Here is a 7,425-nt window from a genome sequence, read left to right as displayed (position 1 = left end):
CATCACGGCCAGCGATCCCGTCAAAAAAATGAATGGGCCGAAAATCGCGTATGGGGCCCGACAAAATGTACTTCAAAATACAGTCGCGAAACCAAAACACACGTGTCGGGGATATCCCAAAGAAGTTTTGAAATCATTACGGCGCGGCCACACGACCTACGGCTTGGCGGCCATTTTGTGGCGAACTCTGAGAATTGGCGATTTTCGTGTTTTCCCACGATATGGGGAAACGACACTTTTGTTTGAGCGATTTTCACGCAATTGCACACACTTGCTGCCAGCTCCAGCCTACAAACACCACAGAAGTGTCGTTGACCTGTGACCTTGGGAAAAGGCCGCCATCTGTAATTTTCTCAAAAAAGCACCTTTAGCACCAGATACAAACGAAAACTCGTCGTTGGAATTTTCATCAATCGTCTCGTAACTTTTCGGGCATCAACGGCCAGCTACTCTGGACAAAATGTTGGAATTATAAGTTGTAGAATTTGAACGGCGTGCGCGTGGCGAGCTCGCAACCGTTGCCATCTTAGCTAGCTCGCACACTTTTCATCGGAATTTCGTGAAGAGGAAATATGCAATTCCCTGGCCCGCGTTGAACAAAACGATGTCACGCACGACAAGATGGATAAAGGAATGTGGGCGTGGTAAGCAAAAAACCATCGCAAAAAAATCTGCCGACTCGGCTAAAACGAAAAAATTCGGAACTTTTTTTTTGAGAATCGCCAAACGAAACCAATCTACCCTCGTTCGCGATATCCAAAGGAAGTTTTGAAATCATTACGGGATGGTGACACGACCTACGGTTTGGCGGCCATTTTGTGCCAAAATCTGCAATTTCCCCATTTTCGCGTTTTTACACAATATGAAAAAATGAACTTTTTTTCCAGGGATTTTCACGAAATTTCACTCACATGTTGCTAGAGCAAGTCCACAATTACCTCTGGAGTTTCGTCGACCTTTGACCTCGGGAAAAGGCCGCCATCTTGAATTTTCTATAAAAAACACCTTTACCGCTGGATTCAATCGTAAACTTGTCGTCGGAATTTTCAGCGATCGTCTCGAAACTTTTTCCGGCATCAACGGCAAGCTACTCTGGAAGAAATGTTGCAATCAGAAGTTGTAGATATTGAACGGCGTCCGCGTGGCGAGCTCGCAAAGTCGCGCACTGCTATTCCTCATTCCTTATTATGGCCCGCAGCAGCAGTCACTGACTGCAAGGACCATATTGTTTTCGCAGTTGGAACGACGACTTCGCCGCCTTTCAGCGAGAATGTGACCCCCGCCGCATGCTCGAAGAGTCACCAAAACGTGCACACACCTGGGATAAATTGCAAATGAATTTTCCACAAAGTCAACGTACCCCCCCCAAGAAGATGATGACATCACGGCCAGCGATCCCGTAAAAAAATTGAATGGGCCGAAAATCGCGTATGGGGCCCGACAAAATGTACTTCAAAATACAGTTGCGAAACCAAAACACACGTGTCGGGGATATCCCAAGGAAGTTTTGAAATCATTACGGCGCGGCCACACGACCTACGGCTTGGCGGCCATTTTGTGGCGAACTCTGAGAATTGGCGATTTTCGTGTTTTCCCACGATATGGGGAAACGACACTTTTGTTTGAGCGATTTTCACGCAATTGCACACACTTGCTGCCAGCTCCAGTATACAAACACCACAGAAGTGTCGTTGACCTGTGACCTTGGGAAAAGGCCGCCATCTGTAATTTTCTCAAAAAAGCACCTTTAGCACCAGATACAAACGAAAACTCGTCGTTGGAATTTTCATCAATCGTCTCGTAACTTTTCGGGCATCAACGGCCAGCTACTCTGGACAAAATGTTGGAATTACAAGTTGTAGAATTTAAACGGCGTGCGCGTGGCGAGCTCGCAACCGTTGCCATCTTAGCTAGCTCGCACATTTTTCATCGGAATGTCGTGAAGAGGAAATATGCAATTCCCTGGCCCGCGTTGAACAAAACAATGTCACGCACGACAAGATGGATAAAGGAATGTGGGCGTGGTAAGCAAAAAACCGTCGCAAAAAAATGTGCCGACTCGGCTAAAACGAAAAAATTCGGAACTTTTTTTTTGAGAATCGCCAAACGAAACCAATCTACCCTCGTTCGCGATATCCAAAGGAAGTTTTGAAATCATTACGGGATGGTGACACGACGTACGGTTTGGCGGCCATTTTGTGCCAAAATCTGCAATTTCCCCATTTTCGCGTTTTTACACAATATGAAAAAATGAACTTTTTTTCCAGGTATTTTCACGAAATTTCACTCACATGTTGCTAGAGCAAGTCCACAATTACCTCTGGAGTTTCGTCGACCTTTGACCTCGGGAAAAGGCCGCCATCTTGAATTTTCTATAAAAAACACCTTTACCGCTGGATTCAATCGTAAACTTGTCGTCGGAATTTTCAGCGATCGTCTCGAAACTTTTTCCGGCATCAACGGCAAGCTACTCTGGAAGAAATGTTGCAATCAGAAGTTGTAGATTTTGAACGGCGTCCGCGTGGCGAGCTCGCAAAGTCGCGCACTGCTATTCTTCATTCCTTATTATGGCCCGCAGCAGCAGTCACTGACTGCAAGGACCATATTGTTTTCGCAGTTGGAACGACGACTTCGCCGCCTTTCAGCGAGAATGTGACCCCCGCCGCATGCTCGAAAAGTCACCAAAACGTGCACACACCTGGGATAAATTGCAAATGAATTTTCCACAAAGTCAACGTCCCCCCCCCGAAGACGATGACATCACGGCCAGCGATCCCGTCAAAAAAATGAATGGGCCGAAAATTGCGTATGGGGCCCGACAAAATGTACTTCAAAATACAGTCGCGAAACCAAAACACACGTGTCGGGGATATCCCAAAGAAGTTTTGAAATCATTACGGCGCGGCCACACGACCTACGGCTTGGCGGCCATTTTGTGGCGAACTCTGAGAATGGGCGATTTTCGTGTTTTCCCAAGATATGGGGAAACGACACTTTTGTTTGAGCGATTTTCACGCAATTGCACACACTTGCTGCCAGCTCCAGCCTACAAACACCACAGAAGTGTCGTTGACCTTGGGAAAAGGCCGCCATCTGTAATTTTCTCAAAAAAGCACCTTTAGCACCAGATACAAACGAAAACTCGTCGTTGGAATTTTCATCAATCGTCTCGTAACTTTTCGGGCATCAACGGCCAGCTACTCTGGACAAAATGTTGGAATTACAAGTTGTAGATTTTGAACGGCGTGCGCGTGGCGAGCTCGCAACCGTTGCCATCTTAGCTAGCTCGCACATTTTTCATCGGAATTTCGTGAAGAGGAAATATGCAATTCCCTGGCCCGCGTTGAACAAAACGATGTCACGCACGACAAGATGGATAAAGGAATGTGGGCGTGGTAAGCAAAAAACCGTCGCAAAAAAATGTGCCGACTCGGCTAAAACGAAAAAATTCGGAACTTTTTTTTTGAGAATCGCCAAACGAAACCAATCTACCCTCGTTCGCGATATCCAAAGGAAGTTTTGAAATCATTACGGGATGGTGACACGACGTACGGTTTGGCGGCCATTTTGTGCCAAAATCTGCAATTTCCCCATTTTCGCGTTTTTACACAATATGAAAAAATGAACTTTTTTTCCAGGGATTTTCACGAAATTTCACTCACATGTTGCTAGAGCAAGTCCACAATTACCTCTGGAGTTTCGTCGACCTTTGACCTCGGGAAAAGGCCGCCATCTTGAATTTTCTATAAAAAACACCTTTACCGCTGGATTCAATCGTAAACTTGTCGTCGGAATTTTCAGCGATCGTCTCGAAACTTTTTCCGGCATCAACGGCAAGCTTCTCTGGAAGAAATGTTGCAACCAGAAGTTGTAGATTTTGAACGGCGTCCGCGTGGCGAGCTCGCAAAGTCGCGCACTGCTATTCCTCATTCCTTATTATGGCCCGCAGCAGCAGTCACTGACTGCAAGGACCATATTGTTTTCGCAGTTGGAACGACGACTTCGCCGCCTTTCAGCGAGAATGTGACCCCCGCCGCATGCTCGAAAAGTCACCAAAACGTGCACACACCTGGGATAAATTGCAAATGAATTTTCCACAAAGTCAACGTCACCCCCCCGAAGACGATGACATCACGGCCAGCGATCCCGTCAAAAAAATGAATGGGCCGAAAATCGCGTATGGGGCCCGACAAAATGTACTTCAAAATACAGTCGCGAAACCAAAACACACGTGTCGGGGATATCCCAAAGAAGTTTTGAAATCATTACGGCGCGGCCACACGACCTACGGCTTGGCGGCCATTTTGTGGCGAACTCTGAGAATGGGCGATTTTCGTGTTTTCCCACGATATGGGGAAACGACACTTTTGTTTGAGCGATTTTCACGCAATTGCACACACTTGCTGCCAGCTCCAGCCTACAAACACCACAGAAGTGTCGTTGACCTGTGACCTTGGGAAAAGGCCGCCATCTGTAATTTTCTCAAAAAAGCACCTTTAGCACCAGATACAAACGAAAACTCGTCGTTGGAATTTTCATCAATCGTCTCGTAACTTTTCGGGCATCAACGGCCAGCTACTCTGGACAAAATGTTGGAATTAGAAGTTGTAGAATTTGAACGGCGTGCGCGTGGCGAGCTCGCAACCGTTGCCATCTTAGCTAGCTCGCACATTTTTCATCGGAATGTCGTGAAGAGGAAATATGCAATTCCCTGGCCCGCGTTGAACAAAACAATGTCACGCACGACAAGATGGATAAAGGAATGTGGGCGTGGTAAGCAAAAAACCGTCGCAAAAAAATGTGCCGACTCGGCTAAAACGAAAAAATTCGGAACTTTTTTTTTGAGAATCGCCAAACGAAACCAATCTACCCTTGTTCGCGATATCCAAAGGAAGTTTTGAAATCATTACGGGATGGTGACACGACCTACGGTTTGGCGGCCATTTTGTGCCAAAATCTGCAATTTCCCCATTTTCGCGTTTTTACACAATATGAAAAAATGAACTTTTTTTCCAGGGATTTTCACGAAATTTCACTCACATGTTGCTAGAGCAAGTCCACAATTACCTCTGGAGTTTCGTCGACCTTTGACCTCGGGAAAAGGCCGCCATCTTGAATTTTCTATAAAAAACACCTTTACCGCTGGATTCAATCGTAAACTTGTCGTCGGAATTTTCAGCGATCGTCTCGAAACTTTTTCCGGCATCAACGGCAAGCTACTCTGGAAGAAATGTTGCAATCAGAAGTTGTAGATTTTGAACGGCGTCCGCGTGGCGAGCTCGCAAAGTCGCGCACTGCTATTCCTCATTCCTTATTATGGCCCGCAGCAGCAGTCACTGACTGCAAGGACCATATTGTTTTCGCAGTTGTAACGACGACTTCGCCGCCTTTCAGCGAGAATGTGACCCCCGCCGCATGCTCGAAAAGTCACCAAAACGTGCACACACCTGGGATAAATTGCAAATGAATTTTCCACAAAGTCAACGTCACCCCCCCGAAGACGATGACATCACGGCCAGCGATCCCGTCAAAAAAATGAATGGGCCGAAAATCGCGTATGGGGCCCGACAAAATGTACTTCAAAATACAGTCGCGAAACCAAAACACACGTGTCGGGGATATCCCAAAGAAGTTTTGAAATCATTACGGCGCGGCCACACGACCTACGGCTTGGCGGCCATTTTGTGGCGAACTCTGAGAATTGGCGATTTTCGTGTTTTCCCACGATATGGGGAAACGACACTTTTGTTTGAGCGATTTTCACGCAATTGCACACACTTGCTGCCAGCTCCAGCCTACAAACACCACAGAAGTGTCGTTGACCTGTGACCTTGGGAAAAGGCCGCCATCTGTAATTTTCTCAAAAAAGCACCTTTAGCACCAGATACAAACGAAAACTCGTCGTTGGAATTTTCATCAATCGTCTCGTAACTTTTCGGGCATCAACGGCCAGCTACTCTGGACAAAATGTTGGAATTATAAGTTGTAGAATTTGAACGGCGTGCGCGTGGCGAGCTCGCAACCGTTGCCATCTTAGCTAGCTCGCACACTTTTCATCGGAATTTCGTGAAGAGGAAATATGCAATTCCCTGGCCCGCGTTGAACAAAACGATGTCACGCACGACAAGATGGATAAAGGAATGTGGGCGTGGTAAGCAAAAAACCATCGCAAAAAAATCTGCCGACTCGGCTAAAACGAAAAAATTCGGAACTTTTTTTTTGAGAATCGCCAAACGAAACCAATCTACCCTCGTTCGCGATATCCAAAGGAAGTTTTGAAATCATTACGGGATGGTGACACGACCTACGGTTTGGCGGCCATTTTGTGCCAAAATCTGCAATTTCCCCATTTTCGCGTTTTTACACAATATGAAAAAATGAACTTTTTTTCCAGGGATTTTCACGAAATTTCACTCACATGTTGCTAGAGCAAGTCCACAATTACCTCTGGAGTTTCGTCGACCTTTGACCTCGGGAAAAGGCCGCCATCTTGAATTTTCTATAAAAAACACCTTTACCGCTGGATTCAATCGTAAACTTGTCGTCGGAATTTTCAGCGATCGTCTCGAAACTTTTTCCGGCATCAACGGCAAGCTACTCTGGAAGAAATGTTGCAATCAGAAGTTGTAGATATTGAACGGCGTCCGCGTGGCGAGCTCGCAAAGTCGCGCACTGCTATTCCTCATTCCTTATTATGGCCCGCAGCAGCAGTCACTGACTGCAAGGACCATATTGTTTTCGCAGTTGGAACGACGACTTCGCCGCCTTTCAGCGAGAATGTGACCCCCGCCGCATGCTCGAAGAGTCACCAAAACGTGCACACACCTGGGATAAATTGCAAATGAATTTTCCACAAAGTCAACGTACCCCCCCCAAGAAGATGATGACATCACGGCCAGCGATCCCGTAAAAAAATTGAATGGGCCGAAAATCGCGTATGGGGCCCGACAAAATGTACTTCAAAATACAGTCGCGAAACCAAAACACACGTGTCGGGGATATCCCAAGGAAGTTTTGAAATCATTACGGCGCGGCCACACGACCTACGGCTTGGCGGCCATTTTGTGGCGAACTCTGAGAATTGGCGATTTTCGTGTTTTCCCACGATATGGGGAAACGACACTTTTGTTTGAGCGATTTTCACGCAATTGCACACACTTGCTGCCAGCTCCAGTATACAAACACCACAGAAGTGTCGTTGACCTGTGACCTTGGGAAAAGGCCGCCATCTGTAATTTTCTCAAAAAAGCACCTTTAGCACCAGATACAAACGAAAACTCGTCGTTGGAATTTTCATCAATCGTCTCGTAACTTTTCGGGCATCAACGGCCAGCTACTCTGGACAAAATGTTGGAATTACAAGTTGTAGAATTTAAACGGCGTGCGCGTGGCGAGCTCGCAACCGTTGCCATCTTAGCTAGCTCG

Source organism: Oryzias latipes, chromosome 1 (genome assembly GCF_053564925.1).
Source record: "Oryzias latipes strain Hd-rR chromosome 1, Olatipes_Hd-rR_3.1".
NCBI lineage: Eukaryota > Metazoa > Chordata > Actinopteri > Beloniformes > Adrianichthyidae > Oryzias > Oryzias latipes.
The sequence above is the reverse complement of the archived record's forward strand: the minus strand, read 5'-3'. Positions refer to the sequence as shown.